Source organism: Leucoraja erinacea, chromosome 1 (genome assembly GCF_028641065.1).
Source record: "Leucoraja erinacea ecotype New England chromosome 1, Leri_hhj_1, whole genome shotgun sequence".
Lineage (NCBI taxonomy): Eukaryota > Metazoa > Chordata > Chondrichthyes > Rajiformes > Rajidae > Leucoraja > Leucoraja erinaceus.
In genome coordinates, this window is record NC_073377.1 from 90,842,216 (window position 1) to 90,862,339 (window position 20,124).

General features: G+C 43.4%; 1 non-coding gene across 1 annotated transcript; it reads left to right on the forward strand.

The window, feature by feature from the left end:
• The first annotated feature begins 18,930 nt into the window (after nucleotides 1-18,930).
• On the forward strand, nucleotides 18,931-19,098 carry LOC129704845 (U1 spliceosomal RNA). Its single transcript, XR_008724800.1, has one exon. It is a non-coding gene; the product is annotated as a U1 spliceosomal RNA (small nuclear RNA).
• The last annotated feature ends 1,026 nt before the right edge of the window (nucleotides 19,099-20,124 follow it).

The following is a 20,124-nucleotide window of genomic DNA, read 5'->3' on the forward strand; positions in this document are numbered from 1 at the left end:
TTTCTGTGTCTAGCCTGTCCAATCTAAGAATTGTATATGTTTCTATAAGATCCACTCTTATCCTTCTAAATTCCAGTGCATATAAGCCCAGTCAACCTATTATTTCATAGTATGTGCATTCCGCCATCCCGGGAATTAACCTGGTAAACGGACAACTGCACACGATACTCTAGGTGCAGTCTCATTGGGGCCCTGTTCAACTGCAGTAGGACCTCCGTGCTCCTAAATTCAAATCCTCTCGCAATGAAGGCCAAGATGCCATTAGCTTTCTTCACTGCCTGCTGTACCTGCGTGCTTACTTTCAGTGACTGATGTACAAGGACAACCAGGTCTTGTTGCTCCTTCCCTGTTGCGAATCTGACACCATTTCACCCACCTTATCTCTCACAAAATCAGCCAATTTTGTCCTTGTAAGAAATAGCATTCTGGCAGATTAAAGTTTCTCATGTCTTTTTTAAATGTAAACACCAGCTGATTGTACAGAAAAATTCCTGGGTTGCGTCTTACAGATTTTCTTTGCAGTGGTTTTGTAGAATAGGAAAATGTATCCAAGGGATTGGGAACATGGGAGATTAGTTGCTTTGGCTTGAAGTTGAAAGGCACTACTTACTGCAAATGGTGGCTTGGTTGCTTTGGCTTGAAGTTGAAAGGCTACTTACTGCAAATGGTGGATTGGTTGCTTTGACTTGAAGTTGAAAGACACTATTTCCTGCAAATGATGGCTTGGGTGTGGCTTGAAGTTGAAAGACTACTTACTGCAGATGGTGGCATGGGTGCAATGGCTTGAAGTTAAAATGCATTACTTGAAAGACACCACTTACTGCAAATGGTGGCATGAAGTTGAAAGGCACTACTTACTGCGAATGGTGACTTGGTTGCTTTGGCTTTAAGTTGAAAGGCACTGCAAATGGTGGAATGAAGTTGAAAGGCACTACTTACTGCAAACGGTGGCTTGGGAGCTTTGGTTTGAAGTTGAAAGGCACTACTTACTGCAAATGGTGGCTTGGGAGCTTCGGCTTGAAGTAGAAAAGGCACTATCACTGCAAATTGTGGCTTGAAGTTGAAAGACACTACTTACTGCAAATGGTGGCTTGGGTGCTTTGGCTTGAAGTTGAAAGGCATACTTACTGCAAATTGTGGCATGAGGTTGACAGGCACTACTTACTGCAAATGGTGGCTTGGGTGCATTGGCATGAAGTTGAAAGGCACTATTTACTGCTAATGGTAGCATGAAGTTGAAAGGCACTAATTACTGCAAATGGTGGCATGAAGTTGAAATGCACTACTTACCGCAAATGACGACTTGAGAGCTTTGTAGTTGAAAGGCATTACTACCTGCAAATGATGGCTTGGGTGTGGCTTGGGTGTGGCTTGAAGTTGAAAGCCAAAACTTACTGCAAATGGTGGCTTGGATGCAATGGCTTGAAATTGAAAGGCACTACTGCAAATGGTGGCTTGGGTGCTTTGGCTTGAAGTTAAAAGCACTACTTACTGCAAATGGTGGCTTGGGAGCTTTGGTTTGAAGTTGAAAGGCACTATTACTGCAAATGGTGGCTTGGTTGCTTTGGCTTGAAGTTGAAAGGCACCACTTACTGCAAATGATGGCTTGGGTGTGACTTGAAGTTGAAAGACACCACTCACTGCAAATGGTGGCATGAAGTTGAAAGGCACTACTTACTGCAAATGGTGGCTTGGGTGCTTTCGCTTGAAGTTAAAAGGCACTACTGTAAATGCACTTTCCAACAACCATCTTGAACGGACCTGCACGACCCTAATCCTACCTACAGACCACATCCTGCACTACATTTGTGCTTTTACACTAATGTAATCTTATTACAGTCTTTTTCTTCTCACTCTTGTAGAATATATGTATGCTTTATGTATAATTTATTCTTGTGCTATCGAGTCTATGTGCATGTGATACTGCTACAAGAAAGATTTTCATTGTACCTTACCTCATCGTACTTGTGCATCTGACAATAAATCCGACTCCACTTGATTTCACTTGAAAGCACTATAGGTAATCACAGCACTTCTTCTCACTTTCACTTGCTCTGTCAGCTGACACCTGTCTTTCAGTACATCGCTGCCAAAATCCCTTTCCACACTTTTTTTGTACTGATAAAATAGTAGATGGGTTATCAGGCAAAAGCAAGTCACAAAAGAAGGACCATTCTATCTCAAGTCTCTTGTGGTACCGCAAGGCTTGGTGCTGGGACCGCAGCTATTTACAATGTACATTAATGATTTAGATGAAGGGATTAAAAGTAACATCAGCAAATTTGCAGATGACACAAAGTGGGTGGCAATGTGAACTGTGAGGAGGATTCTACGAGGATACAGGAAGGTGATTGGAAGAACGGCATGGATGAGAATGTAGGGTGACTTGGACAGGTTGGGTGAGTGGGCAGATGCATGGCAGATGCAGTTTAATATGGATAAATATGAGGTTATCCACTTTGGTAGCAAAAACAGGAAGGTAGATTACTATCTAAATGGCGTCAAGTTGGGAAAAGGAGAAGTACAACGGGATCTGGGGGTCCTTGTACATCAGTCTATGAAAGTAAGCATGCAGGTACAACAGGGCAGTGAAGAAAGCGAATGGCATGTTGGCCTTTATAACAATAGGAATCGAATATAGTAGCAAAGAGGTCCTTCTGCAGTTGTACAGAGCCCTAGTGAGACTACACCTGGAGTATTGTGTGCTGTTTTGGTCCCCTAATTTGAGGAAGGACATTCTTGCTATTGAGGGAGTGCAACGTAGGTTTACAAGGTTAATTTCCGGGATGGCGGGACTGTCATATGCTGAGAGAATGGAGCTGCTGGGCTTATACACTCTGGAGTTTAGAAGGATGAGAGGGAATCTTATTGAAACATATAAGATTGTTCAGGGCTTGGACACACTAGAGGCAGGAAACATGTTCCTGATGTTGGGGGAGTCCAGAACCAGGGGCCACAGTTTACGAATAAGGATTAAGCCATTTAGAACGGAGACGAGGAAACACTTTTTCTCACAGAGAGTGGTGAGTTTGTGGAATTGTCTGCCTCAGAGGGCAGTGGAGGCAGGTTCTCTGGATGCTTTCAAGAGAGAGCTAGATAGGGCTCTTAAAAATAGCAGAGTCAGGGGATATGGGGAGAAGGGAAGAACGGGGTGCTGATTGGGGATGATCAGCCATGATCACATTGAATGGCGGTGCTGGCTCGAAGGGCCAAATGGCCTGCTCCTGCACCTATTGTCTACTATCTATTGTATATAATAAAGGGCATATGAAATCCAGATTTTAACTTGCCTAATCATCGTAGCTGCACTTCACTGCATTTATGCACATGGCAATAAACTTGACTTCACTAGACTTGACGTGGAAGTGAAGCACTTCTCATCACGTTTACTTGCTCAGCTATCCGATACTAATGTTGCAGAATGGATCACCCTTTGTTAATTTCTCCTAAGAGGGACTTTGACCATTATTAATGTCCACCATTAAAAGAATTGTAATTCTCTGACAGTCCAATCTTTGTGAAATTAAGATTCAACAACAGCCCTAATGGAAAACTAATAATTTGTGATGCACATGATTTATACAGATTTAATAATTCAAACGTCAAGAGTGTTTAATTGTCATTCGTGCCAACAATGGAATAACAAAATTCTTACTGGCAGCCGCATATAATAAACAAAAAAAATCAATAAATTAATATCTTAATAACCACAGGAAACTATAGGCCGGTGAGCTTAACATCTGTCATTGGAAAATTACTAGAGAGTATTCTGAGGGATAGGTTATACAGGCTTTTGGATGGACAAGGGTTGATTAGGGACAGTCAGCATGGTTTTGTACATGGGAGGTCGTGTCTCACAAATCTGATGACATGACCAAAAAGGCCGATGATGGCAGAGCTGTAGATGTTGTGTACATGGATTTCAGTAAGGCGTTCGACAAGGTTTCACATGGTAAGCTGCTCTAGAAGGTTAGATCGCATGGGATTCAAGGAGAGATAGTTGAATGGATAGCGAATTGACTCAATGGAAGGGAGCAGTGGTGGAAGGTTGCTTCTCGGACTGACGACCTGTGACTAGTTGATGGAATGTAATACAGAGAAGTATAAGGTGTTACATTTTGGGAAGTCTAACAAAGGCAGGACCTACACAGTGAATGGTAGGCCTCTGTGGAGTGTGTAGAACAAAGGGATCTAACAAAAAAAAATGAAGCGGTACAATATATGTATTAAGATATATGTGTTGTGTAGTATTGTAATTTACCGTACTTCTAATAAAAATAAAATTAAAAAAAATATTTTTTTTTAAAAAAGAAAAAGGGATCAGGGAGTGCAGGTGCATGGTTTCTTGAAGGTCGAGTCGCAAGTAGATAAGGTGGTCAAAAAGGCTTTTGGCACATTGGCCTTCATCAGTTAGAGTATTTAGTATAGAAGTTGGAAGGTGGTTGCTGTTGTATAAGTCGTTGGTGAATATTGTGTTCAGTTCTAGGCATCATGTTATAGGAAGGATATTGTCAAGATTGAAAGGGTTCTGAAAAGATTTACAAGGATGTTGCCAGGACTAGAGGGTGTGAGCTATAGGGAGAGGTTGAGTAGGCTGGGTCTCTATTCCTTGGAGCACGCACAGGAGAGGAATAGATCGGATAATTGCACAGAGTCTGTTGCCCAGAGTATGGAAACTGAGGACCGGACAATAGGTTCAAAGTGAAGGGGAAAAGATTTAATAGGAATCCGAGGGGTAACTTTTTCACACAAAGAAGGGTTGTGGGTGTATGGAAAAAGCTGCCAGAGGAGGTAGTTGTGGCTGGGACTATCCCATCATTTATGAAACAGTTAGACGGGTACATGGATAGGAGCGGTTTGGATGGATATGGGTCAAGCTCAGGCAGCTGGGACCAGTGTAGCTGGGACTAGTGTAGCTGGGACTAGTGTAGCTGGGACTAGTGTAGCTGGGACTAGTGTAGCTGGGACTAGTGTAGCTGGGACGAGTGGAGCTGGGACTAGTGGAGCTGGGACTAGTGGAGCTGGGACTAGTGGAGCTGGGACTAGTGGAGCTGGGACTAGTGGAGCTGGGACTAGTGTAGCTGGGACTAGTGTAGCTGGGACTAGTGTTGGCTAGTGTGGGCTAGTTGGGCCGCAGGGCCTTTTACTGTATCACACTGTATCACTCTATGACTCTATGACTCTACCCACAATGCTTGTACAAACCAAAGCTTCTTCCATTGGTATAAATAGTGAATATTTAAATTATACAGCCGAGGATTTGATAAGGTAAGAAACAATTATGCAATGATATTTCTCTGGCCACTCTGGGAAGTTAGATTTATTGACCAGGATTGGTGGGTAATAGCGGATGGAATGCTTGAGAAAAGCAATTTACCCAGAAATTACAGGGCTTCAGCAAGAGCATGTGCAGGTCACTGCATCTGACTTACAAAGCTTCTGAATTTCCGGACATCAAAATCAATCAACTTTGAACAAATTGTGAAATGTCACAATTTATTTTGGATGTTCCTTGGTAATCATTTATACGGTAAATTGAAAAATGTCATTCATTGTGTGAAGCACTTATAGATAATTCAGTATAAACCAAATGTGTGAATAACTATTAAAAATTATTCAGCGATTTTATGGTTACATGGATGAAGAATACTTCAATACATAATAATCCAGGTAATGTCCAAATCAGAGGATTAAGTGGAAAATTTCAATGATGCTTCATACATTACAGAGAACAAAACAAATGACACAAAATTACTGTGAGATTTCAAGAAAGGACTGAAATAGATGATGGACGTATGTAATTTTTATCGAAGGGCTTGACACCGCCTGAATTTCAAATTGACAGCTTACCCTGTTGTTATCCATGCCATTCTTTCAATTAAACTAAAAAATGGCACCTAATTGGAGGGCAACAGAACCACAACAGATAGTCGAGCCTCCCAGAAGGTCCTATTAGCTTTATGTGAGTACAGCCTTGTTCAGTTAATTGGAAGGGATGCTTTTGAAGGCACTGGGCCTGAGGAGGTCAGAGAAACACAAGGGAAGATACGCCGAGTAATGGCAGAGCATCACTGTAGATATATCTATGATTTATTATGTTAAAGTGATTGTGCACAATATACATGTATAAACTGTAGCTCCAATCTATGTGCAGCAACCACTCAGTCAGGAGGTGGTGGACTCAGGCTTTACCCCAGAGATTTGAGCACAATCATTTAGCCTGAAATTCCTATGTGCTCTTTTCTTTTGGATGCGATTAAACAGATGCCTTTTCTTTCCTTTTCTCTTCACTTTCCTCCCTAGTAAAACACTCTTATGGGGGAAAGCTGTATCCAAGTAAACAAGTTCAAGAGCCAAGAAGGATTATTTGTTAAATGCACTGGAATGTACAAAATCATAATAATAATAATAATAATAATAATATATTTTATTGTCATTGCACGTCAGTGCAACGAGATTTGGTATACAGCTTCCAACCAATGTAAAAAAAAAAATAAATAATAAAAATAAATAAATAAACTGTGCGACGTGACCATCTGAGGGAGACAGTCCAGGGGGGGTGGGGGCAGTCAGCAGGGCCGGTTCTGAGCCGCTATAGCTCTGGGAATGAAGCTGTTTCTGAGTCTGGAGGTTCGGGCGTAGAAGGCCTTGTAACATCTGCCTTAGGGAAGTAGTTCGAACAGTCCGTTACAAGGGTGTGAGGAGTCTTTATGGATGCTGACGGCCTTCTTGAGGCACCGTGTGTGGTAGATGCCCTCCAAGGCTGGTAGCTGTGTCCCGATAATCCTCTGCGCTCTGTGGACGACGCGCTGAAGAGCTCTCCTCTCCGCCTCTGTGCAACTGAGATACCACACAGAGATGCCATACGTTAGTATGCTCTCTGTGGTGCAGCGGTAGAAGGTTGTCAGCAGCTGTTGGGGCAGACCAGTCTTTTTCAATGTCCTCAGGAAGAACAGTCGTTGCTGTGCCTTCTTGACCAGCGCAGCGGTGTTGTTGGACCATGTGATGTGAGTCCTCTGAAATGTGAGTGCCCAGAAACTTAAAGCTGGACACTCTCTCCACACTGGCCCCGTAAATGGAGATTGGGGCGTATTCTCCATTATGGGACCTCCTGAAGTCAATAATCAGCTCCTTGGTCTTGGAGGTGTTTAGTGACAAGTTGTTACGTGCGCACCAGTCCGCCAGGTTCTGCACCTCCGCTCTGTATTTTGTTTCATCACCGTTGGTGATCAGCCCAATCACTGTTGTGTCGTCTGCAAACTTCACGATGGTGTTGGTGTCGAATGCAGGAACACAGTCGTGTGTGAAGAGGGAGTAGAGCATGGGGCTTAGTACACAGCCCTGTGGTGTGCCGGTGCTCAAGGTGATAATGGAGGACAGGTGCGGGCCCAGTCTCACTGCCTGCGGTCGCTCCGTCAGAAAGTTCAGGATCTAATCGCATATCGGCGAGCTGAGGCCTAGCTGGTGGAGTTTGATTGTGAGCTTGGTGGGGATGACCGTATAGAATGCAGAGCTATAGTCAATGAAGAGCATCCTCACGTACGTGCCCTGTCTATCCAGGTGAGTCAGGACAGTGTGAAGAGCCAGAGAGATGGCATCCTCTGTCGATCTATTTGCCTTGTATGCAAATTGATGTGAGTCCAGTGAGGCAGGGATGCTGGATTTGATGTGGGAGAGGACCAGCCCTTTGAAGCACTTCATTGGTATTGGAGTTAGGGCAACCGGGCGGTAGTCATTCAAGTTGGTGACTTTAGACTTTTTCGGCACCGGCACTATGGTAGCTGTTTTCAGGCACTTGGGGACCGTTGCCAGAGATAGAGACAGATTAAAGATTCTCGTGAATACCTCCGCCAGCTGTACAGCACAGTCCTTTAGTACCCTTCCCTGGATTCCATCCGGGCCTGCAGCCTTGCGTGGATTGATCCTACGCCGGGCACTCTGTACCTCCTGAGTGCTGAGTGATAAGGCCTGTCCCTCCGCCATGGCCGGGGTTATTCCATTCCTGGTGGTGTTGCCAGTTTCGAAGCGGGCAAAGAAGGTGTTTAGTTCGTTGGCCAGTGTGATATCACCGTGGGGGCAGGCGGGGCTGCTCTTTAGTCAGTGATGTCCCTGACACCCTGCCACATGCTTCTGGTGTCCACAGTATTGAAGTGGTCTTCCACCATTTGCCTGTGGATGTCTTTGGCGTTTTTTATACCTTTTTTCAGGTTTAACTTGGACGCACTGTAGGCAGAAGTGTCCCTGGATTTAAAGGCATTGTTGCGTGCCCTTAGCAGGTCCTGAACCTCCTTGTTCATCCAGGGTTTCCGGTTTGGGAACATCTTTATTTGCTTGTCCACTGTGACAGTCTCCACACAGCAGTTGATGTAGGAGAGCACAGCGGATGTGTACTCCTCCAAGTCTACCTCTGTACCACTGGTAGCCTGTTGTACAAACAGGTCGCAGTCGGTGCGATCAAAGCAGTCCTGGAGTTGTTGGGTGGCCATATTTTGACCGACCTTATTGCAGGTTTGGTCTTGCGGATGAGGGGTTTGTATGCAGGCAGTAGAAACAGTGAGAGGTGATTGTATTGTCCCAGAGATGGGCAGGGGAGAGCTCTGTAAGCGTCCTTGATGTTGGTGTATACTTTATCCAGTGTGTTTGAGCCCCTGGTAGGGCACTGCACATGCTGGTGGAATTTGCAGAGTGCAGCTCGTAGGTCGACATGATTAAAGTCTCCTGCAACAATGAAGGCACCACCGAGGTGAGCATCCTGCTGCTTACTGATGAGAGGGATAGATCAGGTAAATGCACAGTCTTTTCCCAAGAGTCGGGGAATCGAGAATCAGAGGACATAGGCTTAAGGTGAAGGGTGGTGGGTATATGAACCTTGCTGCCGGAGGAGGTAATTGAGGCAGGTACTACTGCAACATTTAAGAGACATTTAGATAAGTACATGGATAGGTTAACTTTATAGGGATATGGGTCAAACACATGCAGGTGGGACTAGTGCAGAGGGACATGTTAGCTGGCATGGACAAGTTGGGCCGAAGGGCCTGTTTCCACCCCATATGACTCTATGACTCTATATGAACAGGAATAGTATATTCTTATTTTAGGCAGCTTTACAGGCATATTTGATGCAACAACAACGATACATTATAGATTATAAAGTCAGTTTTAAAACCAGGGATGCACCTTTTCTGATTATACCCCAGAGCAAGAAAAAATGTCTGTAGTAACAACCGATCAAGTACAGTCTACGTAGCAATGAGTGTTAACACGCTCACGTACAGTGCAATAATCACTGGTTTCTCCCGATCTCATCCCAACTCACTCCATCACACCACTGAACATTAACTGTCAGGTTGGCTGTCTGATATCCAGCCTCCCATTAAGTCATAATTTGTTCTGGTTTGGTATCAGGAGTTTGCATGTTCTCCCCGTGACCACGTGGATTTTCTCTGAGATCTTCGGTTTCATCCCATGCTCCAAAGGTGTACAGGTTTGTAGGTTAATTGGTTTGGTGTATATGGAAAAAAATTGTCCCTAGTGTAGGATAGTGTTAGTGTGCGGGGATCGCTGGTCAGTGCAGAATCAATGGGCGGAAAAGTCTGTTTCTCCAAACTAAACTCAGGTTCTGGACTGTGGTACAAACACTTTGCAAGAGCTCTAACCCCATCCCAAATACACACAAAGGCAGAACAGACCAAATACACTAATTTGGCTCCCTATCTTAAACGTTTCTGATATATACCTCTGTAAGTATGCCTATTTACATTGCTATTCATCTTTATCCATCACCCTCATGTTGTGATATACCTCTACAAGGGTCACCACTTAGCCTCCTAGGTTCCATGGAAAGTAGGCCCAGCCCATCAGTCTTCCCTTCTTGCTCAAACCATCCAGAATCAGTAACATCCTCATTATTTGTTTTTGCACACTTTCTAGTTTAATTATACCCTTTCTATAATAGGGTTACCAGACTAAAATGTCTTTGGTATATTCTCAGGGGATATCAGCCCTGAAATATGGATGCTCCTTAGATATTACAGTTCCATACTTTTCTCAAGTTCATCTGCCCTTCTGGCAGGAGACCATGAGACAATGTGACAAAATGCAATGGCACCACTGATGCATGGGAGTACCATTGTAGAGAGGAGTGGTGCTCCATATGCAAACAGCTGAGTAGTAAGGAGGATAGCAGAAGAACTGGACATTGAATACTGCATGTAAGAGGAAAATCAAATATTGGCATGTGCACTGGACATTTGGAAATGATAAAGAGTGTGGATTTGATGATCGGATGACAACTGTTCTTTAGACTTTTGTGGAATGCCAGAAACATGTCAAATAGATTCCACCCATTATCAAGTTCAAGTTCACATTTATTGTTGAGGAAGAAGCCAATAGTGTTCTTTGATAATAACAGGAAAATATTTTCACATGAATTGTTGTCAGGTTGGCATTTGGTATTACTCTTCATCTGCTTGTATTCATGGCGTGTAAATAGGATATCTTGCAAAAGAAGGAAAACCACTGCAGTAGTGTTGAGTACATTCTGCCTCCATTACAAAAGCAAAAAAATATATTGAAAAAATATGATGTTTCCATTCTCCAGGAGTTGCATCAGTCTCCAATGAGAGTATGAAATAACTTATTGGGGATTTCACTGGCCACAATCACTCAAATATCACAGCTTCACTTCTAAGAGAATGAAGTGCAATTAATATATGGTCCATTGGATTAATCTTTGACTCCACAAAAACTTCCACATATCTCTGTCCTTTCAAGAAATGGGAAAAGCACCCTACCAATTTATGTCCGTGTTGTTTTTCAAATTAAATCCAGAGGAAAGCACACCTTTCAATTGCGAATAGTCCTATATAATCACCTCCACTGAAAAAAATATAATGTTCATAAGTTGTAGATGCAGAATTAGGCCATGTGACCCATCAAGTCTACACCACTCAACATGGCTGACCTATCTCTCCCTCCTAACCCCATTCTCCTGCCTTCTCCCTATAACCCCTGGCACCTGTACAAATCAAGAATCTATCCATCTCTCCCTTTAAAATATCCATTGGCTTGGCCTCCACAGCCTTTTGTGGCAATGAATTCCACATAATTGTCACTGGCAAGTGATAGGTGGAAACAGGTGTGGGGCGTATGAATGGCAGATGGATGGAATAAGTGTCAAACGTTAGAGGTGAAAAGGAGACAGGGCAGGTAAGGCTCTGGGGACTGTTGTAGGGCAGAAGGATCTAGGAGTGCAGGTGCACAGTTCCTTGAAAGTGGCATCACAGCTAGAAAGGGTGGTAAAGAGTTTTGGTACATTGGCCTTCATCAATCAGGGTACTGAATATAGGTTAGAAAGCTATGTTATGAGTTGTTGGTAAGGATATTGTGTCCGTTTTAGTCATCTTGCTGTAGGAAGGATGTCATTAAGATGAAAAGTGTGCAGAGACGATTTACAAGGATGTTATGAGGAGTGGAGTATCTGAGCTATAGGGAGAGGTTGAGCAGGCTAGTACTTTATTTCTTGGAGTGCAGGAGGCTGAGGGGTGATCTTATAGAGGTGTACAGGATCATAAGGGGAATAGATAGGGTAAATCCATAGTTTATTTTACCCAGAGTAGGTGAATCAAGAACTAGAGGACATTGGTTTAAGGTGAGAGTGGAACGATTTAATAGGAAACAGAGTGGTTACATTTTCACTCAGAGGTGGGAGGAGTTGATTGAGGCAGATACAGTAGTTACATTTAAAAGACACTTGGACAGGTACATGGATAGGAAAGGTTTAGAGAGATATGGACCAAATGTGGGCAAATGGGATTCAATTCAATTCAATTCAATTCAATTCAATTCAATTCAATTCGCTGCACTGCTGCGGACAGGAAAGCACTACAACGGGTGGTGAAAACCGCGCAGCACATCATCGGTGCCCCGCTCCCTGCCATGGATGCCCTCCACCGAAAACGGTGTCTGAGTCGGGCTGGGAAGATCATCAAAGACCCCTCACACCCCAACCATGGACTGTTTGCCCTCCTCCCATCAGGGAGGCGGTACAGGAGCCTCAGGTCACGTACCAGCAGGATGAGGAAAAGCTTCTAACAACACAATCACACTGCTGAACTCGGAGTCCCGACGATAGACTTCTCTGGTCCCTCCGTCCCCCTTTGTTTAATCATTCTGTATTTCCTGATTATTCTGTATCTTCTCTTTCTATTTTTTTCTTGTTTTTTCTCTTTATGTACAACTACTACGGTCTGACGCAAAACTGCATTTCGTTGTACTGATACTTGTATTTGTGCGATGACATTAAAGTTGAATTGAAGTTGAATTGTCCAAATATTACTCATGTTGTTTACATCGGAGAAAAGGTGAGGCAAAAACAAAATTCCATTCTATCTTGATCAGTTGAATCTCAGTGGGATAACTGCAAATGAAGATGGAAGAGATTCAATTCAATTGCCACTTTTCCTCTCTAAAAAAAAATCAATGTACTTCATCTGCAGAAAGGGGCTTTACAGCTTGACTGCTACTGTATATGATCATTCCATCATCAATGACAGGAATACATCTACTGGACTGTCTTTCATTTAACTGGTAAAATCTTGCGAAACTTTCCTGAGATTGGAAAGTTCTGCAATGAATCCTTGTAAACATGACAACAGATTCAAGCCAAATAATTTTTTTTTATTCACCTGAATTGTCAGTGGTGTTGCTTGTGTCCTGGCACACCACTGACGAATTGTACACTACAAGGGCCAGGATGCGAGCGGGTAAGATCATCTCTGACCCCCTCCCACCATGGCCACAAACTCTTTGAACTCAAAGCCATCCCAGCCAGACATAAAAGCACCTTTTTTCCATGAGCAGTGGCTCTACACAAGAACCAAAAATCTGTAGCCTCCTTTTGCTCTGGTATTCTATGTTATTCTTCACATGTTTTATTTTCAATTGTCTGTGGTATATCGGGTTGTTATCCTTGCGAGCAAAGCACCAAGGCAAATTCCTTGTATGTACACATACTTGGCTAATAACATTTATTCAATTCAATTCAAATCACTGAACTTGCCAGCCGTTGCTGGGAATACTGTTTTCATGTGAAACATTAGAGCACAAATTCAGATGGAAAATTTACAAGTTTGGAACCTATTGTAAAATTTGGCAGAGTATGAAAAAGACGTCCGTGGAATCAGACATGTGGTGCATAGTCAGTGTTGATCGCTCAGTTGCACATCAGGCTTAAGTGACGCAGACTGGCAGATCCTGACGTCTCAGGATTGGAAATGCATAGGAGAAGAAAATATGTGCACACCATGTACATTTGGCTCATTACAGTCCTGAAAATGATTAACATGAAGTGATCAGATTATACTATAATCAGAGCAGCTGCACGGTGTGCCAGTAACACAGGCAGCAGCTGGCTCCACCACATTGTCCCATCTTCACAAAGAAGAGTTGGCTTGGTTATTATACTTTAAGTTACCTCAAATGAATACAAGGATTTATACCTTGATTTTTTCCATTTTATTTTCATCTCAGAAACAATCAACGGTTACAATCGCAGTTATAGAAAGATGGAGCATAGAAATAGGCCTTTCAGCCCACCTAGTCTATGGCAGTCAATAACCAGAATGTTAATTCTTTAGACTAGAATTTAGAAATACAACATGAAAAACTGGCCCACCAAGTCCACACCAAACAGTGGTCACCCCATACACAGCACTATCCTACACTCTAGGGACAATTTACAATTTACAGGTCATAAAGTCATAAGGGATAGGAGTAGAATTGGGCCATTTGGCCCATAAAGTCTATTCTGCCATTCAATCATGGCTGATCTATCTCTCCCTCCTAACCCCATTCTTCTGCCTTCTCCCCATAACTTCTGACACCTGTTCTAATCAAGAAATACGGAAGCCAATTAACCTACAAACCTGTATGTCTTTAGAGTGTGGGAAGAAACCAGAGAAAAACCCACGCTATCACAGGGAGAACGTACAAACTCTGCACAGACAGCACTCATAGTCAGGATCGAACCTGGGTCACTGCCAATGTAAGTCAGCAACTTTACTGCTGCACCACTGTGCTGCCCAAATTTAATCCTAACCCATTTTATTCTCATTTTATTCCCATTGGCACCTTCATCCCATATTCTACCTCTCAGCTATAAGCAAGGGGCAATCTACAGTTCGGCACGGACTTGTAGGGCCTCTCAGCTATAAGCAAGGGGCAATCTTACAGTAGTTAATTATCCTACCAGCCAGCGTGGTGGGAGGAAATCAGAGCATGTGATGGGAACCCGGTAGGCCGCGACTCTGGTCAGCAGCGGCCTCTGCAGCCCACCGCTTTTTATCATTTTTTGTCTGTGTTTTATAGTAGTTTTTGTTATTTTATGTTGGGGGTGTGTGTGTGGGGGGTGGGGGGGGGTGGGGACAAACTTTGCATCTCTCCCTGCACTGGACAGCACTTTTCTTTGTCGGGTCTCAGTTGTCGTTGGGGCCGCAAAGAGGAGTCCAACAGGAAGAAGCCGGGGACCAATGCCGACTCACCTCACCGTCGCGGCAGACTTTAGCGGTGCTGCTGCTGCTGCTGCTGTGCTGCTGCTGAGTCGGAGGCTTTAATCCTAACCCTTTTTATGCAACGGCGACTTCTCCCGCCCGATTTCGAAGAGCTCCATTGGCCTAGCACCTTGGAACGGCCGCGGGACTCTGCGAGCCACATATTCTTTAACACCAAGACCCGGTGTGCGACCTCGCACCACCCGGCGTGGCTTTGATGGCCGCGGGACAATCGCCATCGCCAGCCGGGGGCTTTGACTTTGACTCTGACATCGGGGGGGAGAGAGTGCAGTGGAGAGATAAGTTTATTTGGCCTTCCATCACAGCTATGTGATGGATGTTTATGTAAAATGTAATTATGTTGTGTCTGGAGTCTATTTGTGTGTAATGTATGGCTGCAGAAACGGCATTTCATTTGGACCTCCAGGGGTCCAAATGACAATTAAATAGACTATTGACTACTATTGAAGCTACAGTCAGGGGGAGAATATGCAATCAACACAGTCAGCACTGGAGATCAGGATTGAACGCGGATTGCTGGAGATCTGAGGGAGAAACTCCACTTGCTGTGCTACTCTGCTGGCTTTGATTAATTACGGTTGTAAACCATTTCCATTTAGAAATGGTTGGCTATGGGGGCTCTGTTTGGTTGGCAAAGGAGTTGAGTTTGTAGCTCTGCCTGCTGTAAACATTTGTGGTTGAATAACCTCTCTGTACTTTTCAGAGCTGTGTTGGTGTAGATCTGAGTAAGCTCCTATCAAGCATATTGGGCTGTCTTATTAGTTAGAGACGTGGTAAGAAGGCATGTTGTGTTCGTTGTTGCTTACAGGTTAATGGGGAGAAGGCAGGAAAATGGGGTTTGTAGGGAGAGATAGATCAGCCATGATTGAATGGCAAAGTAAACTTGATGGGCCAAATGGCCTAATTCTGCTCCTATTCCTTATGAATTGGGGAGTAAGCAGGAACGGGGTACTGATTTTGGATGATCAGCCATGATCATATTGTAATTAATTTATTAGCCAAGTATGTAAACATACAAGGAATTTGATTTGCCAACAGTCATACAAAAAAGCAACAAGATACATAACCACATAAAAAAAAACATAGACTTAAACAGCCACCACAACGGCGTGTGAGAATCCCCAGGGCACACAGCATAAGCGGAAACCCACAGCCATCAGTTCAATGTCCGGGCCACACACATGCTCCTTCACCGTGATGTGATCACTGCTGTCACTCTCTCTGCAGTCCGTCTCCACCTGAACAGTCAGATAGCCGTCCACACTCGCACTGGACTCCAGGATGTCCTCATGGAGACATGTCCATGGAGCCATGTCCCCAATGAGCCATATTGAATGATGGTGCTGGCTCGTAGGGCCGAATGTCCTATTCCTGCACCTATTTTCTATGTTTTTAAGTTTCCAAAAAATCATTGACCTCATGCATGTGCTGTGAAGAAAAGTGCTGCAATGGATTTAGATCTTTAACGTAAAATTGTATCTTTATAATTTCAAAGGAAACTGGTGATAAAATTGTGCAGTTTCTTGCAATCAAAATACTGAAGTAATTTTGAGGACAAAAATGACTGGGTTTTCAAGGATGCCATTATCTAACCTCTTGCAAGCCTTACTGTTCACCTAGTCAAACACCTTTGGTGAACTCCAATGGATAACATGCCCTTTGCCTGAGCATGCATTTAAATGCTCTATCCAATAGCGTGTCTCATGGATGTCCAAAAACACAGATGAATTTTAGGCACTTGCTATAATGAAGAGGTGGAGAAATCCAACAATATTTCTGGATATAAGGGATGTCCTGTCACCACTGAACCTCATCTCACACTCCACACTCCAAACCTAGATAAACTTACACTGGTAACTCAAACCCCCAACTGCCCAGTAGCCAAAATGGCTCCAAAACTTCGATTAATATTTAAAGGTGCCAAGGTGGAATTCATTCTTGCAATTCTTGCAATTTACGCTATTTGTGTTGTTACATGGCAGGTACGGCTGTTTTAACCTGACACATTGGCCTTGTTAATGCTCCAGGAATAAGGGTTCACATGCCTAGACTGGAGACTGCGGCTAAACGCTGCCTCTTCAGGTAGTGATAGTTTCCTCAGCGATTCATTTATCTGAAGTATAACTGTTAAAAGGTAGGTTATTTTCATATTTTGGATCTCCAAAAAACCTATCACTGATCCAATTACAGTCAGCATTTTCAGAAACTATATTAAATGCAGAACATGAATTGAACATTTATGCCAGAGAGAATTTTGGTTTGGTGAACTGCTATGTTCATTTGATAGACACGCCTTGTAATTGCTTGTATGACCAGGTTTTAACCCAGAAACAATCTGTGACCATGTTTTATCTCGGAAAACCAGTTACTAAACACTTTATCTCTCCCTCCCTCCCTTTCCCACATTGACCTTTCTGTCTTGGGCCCCCTCCATTGTCAGAGTGAAGCCCAGTGCAAATTGGAGTAACAGAACCTCATATTTCGCTTGAGTACCCAGCGGCATGAACATTGACCTCCAAATAGCTCTTGCTTTCCCTCACTTTCCATCCCCTCCCCCTTCCAAGTTCTCTGATCAGTCTTACTGTCTCTGACGACATTTTACCTCTATTTGCTTTGTTGTTACCTTTTTCCAACCAACACTATTCTACATTTTCCTCTATCTTCATTCCCTTTGTCCTGTTTTCACACCTTACACTTCCTTATCTATACACTTCCTTATCTATGTACCTCTGATTCCCCTGCCATCAGTCTGAAGATGAGTCTCGACCCGAAACATCATCCATTCCTTCTCTCCAGAGAATCTGCATGTCCCGCTGAGTTACTCCTGCATTTTGTGTCAATTTGCAATTGCCTCATGCAAGATCATTTCCACTTGTTTTGTCATCAAACCTGCTGACATTCTTTACCTCTTGGGAACAGAGTTTTCCTGTCTCCCTCTCTCTTTTGCCACCTTAGTCTTACAGCCTGTGGAAAGAATAAAATATACTTTTAAAATATGTGCAGACCACTGGAATATCTGAAGTAATTCTACTCCTCCCAGGTAAGGACGGCATAGTGGCGCAACAGTAGAGTTGGATTCTCAGAGCGCCAGGGAACTGGATTCGATCCTGACTATCGGTGCTGTCTGCGCAGAGTTTGCACATTTACCTTCTGACTACATGATTTTCCTGGTGTTTAAGAAGGAACTGCAGATGCTGGAGAATCGAAGGTACACAAAAAAGCTGGAGAAACTCAGCGGGTGCAGCAGCATCTATGGAGCGAAGGAAGTAGGCAATGTTTCGGGCCGAAACCCATAGGGTTTCGGCCCGAAACATTGCCTATTTCCTTCGCTCCATAGATGCTGCTGCACCCGCTGAGTTTCTCCAGCTTTTTTGATTTTCCTGGTGCTCATGTTTCGTCTAGGCACCGCATATCAAAGACATGCAGATCTGTAGGTTAATTGGCTCCTGTAAATTGCCCTGGGTGTGTAGGATGGAACTAATTTATGGGTGATCGATGCCCTGTGTGGACTTGGTGGGCCGAAGGAGTTGTATCCAGGCTGTATGTCTAAACTAACATATTAACTATCTGCAAGTAAGAGGGAAGTTCCTAAGATAAATCTTCTTATCGAGTGCACACACAAGATTAGAAGTTGTTCAGTCAGAGCCGAACACACTTCTCAGCATCTGCATACAATGGTGTCTGTCTTGCGCTTCTTGTGCTTCATGTCTCTTGTGGTGGAAAGATTAGTGAAAACAGGGCCACGACGAGAACGCTCTGTCCTTGACCCCTTCACATCAATAGGATTATAATAGAAGGAGATTGTAAAATTAGATGTCGCACAGCTGGCAATTGCTTCTCTTGAATTGCTGGACTCACAACAGTAAATTAATTTTCAAATTTGATTATGAATCCAGGTCACTATTTATGTACCTATGAATAGGATCTTGGAAAACATTTTCAGTTATCTGTAGTAAGTATATGATTCTATTTTCTGAGTCACTTCTGTTAGATTATTACAATGATTTGCTTTGGAACTCATCTTTATTTTGCGTAGTAATCAAAAACATACAACAAGACAAATTTTTGATCCAAATAGAGTAAACTCAGAAGGCAAAGGAAAATAATTATCACAAAAGCTATCAATTATCTACTGTCATCTTAGTTAACATAAACATAATAACATTAATATAAACATAGATAAAAGAACATGCAATTTGGGTGGTACAGTAACACCTTAATCCTGATCTTGAGTGCTATCTGATTGGACTTTCCACATTCCCTCCATGACGGGGGAGTGCTTCCTCTGGGTGTTCTGGTTTCCTCCTATAAACCAGAGATAAACTGGTAGATTAATTTGCTGCTATAAATGACCTGGCAGTTGTTGACTGGAGAAGGGGAGAGACCGTGATCAAAAAGGTGGTTCTCCCTGGACGAGGCTATCCCATTGCTCTTCGGGTGTGCTGATGCCTGCGATGTCCCCAAATGTGGGGTACTCAACTGCAGAATTTGTGGTAGTGGGGGACTGCGTTCACGAAAAAAACTCATTTGTGTGCGGCCACAGTGGTGCAGCAGTAGAGTTGTGGCCTTACAGCGATTGTAGCGCGGGAAACCCGGGTTCATTCTGGACGATGGTTGCGGTCTGTACGGTGTTTGTACATTCTTCCCGTGACTGCGTGGGTTTTCTCCGAGATCATCGGTTTCCTCCCACACTCCAAAGTCGTACAGGTTTATAGGTTAATTGGCTTGGTGTATGTGAAAATTGTCCCTAGTGTGTGTAGGTAGGGTAGTGTTAATGTGCGGGGATCGCTGGTCGATGCAGACTTGGTGGGCTAAAGGGCCTGTTTCCGTGCTGTATCTCTAAATTAAACTAAGCTAATCAGGGGGGAGTTAATGGGCACATGAGAGAGAATAAATTGTAGTGGAATTCTAGTGGGGGAATTAGACCATTGGGAATGTTCTGAGAGCAGCCTCTTCACCATTGAACAATGTAAGATTTAAATCTCTGCATCCCTATCATCAATTTTAATTTTCCATTTGCAGCCACAGCTTATGGATCTTTTGAAAATATACTTCATATTGCATACAACGGATAGGAAAAGGTTAATTTTCTGGCCCACATCCTCAATGATGGCATCTTTGAACAACCAACAGAAGCACAGATATCATTAAAACACTTGTTCCATTAAAGTCACACTTGTTTGGTTTGCCACAGCTCTTCAGATTGGGTGAGAGAGCATAAGTTAGAGTGGAGTTGTAGTGAGGGATTGAATGCTCAGAGAGCTGGCATATGCCTGATGGGCAGAATAGCCTCTTCACATTTTAAGGAACAACGGATGACGTTAAGATTAAAATCTCTGCATCCGAATCACAAATTCAATTTTCCATTTGCAACTATCCCGGGCAGACATCTTGGGCTCTTCCCGAAAGAAGCTACCAAGTTCCTTAATGAATGCAGAAGAGAAAGACAAAAGGTTTATGGCATTTGCAGTCCTAGAAGATGACTGCCCACAACAGAAAGCCAGGCGCACAAGATGGCCAAAAACAGGTCTGCTGGACGAAGGGCCTTAAAATA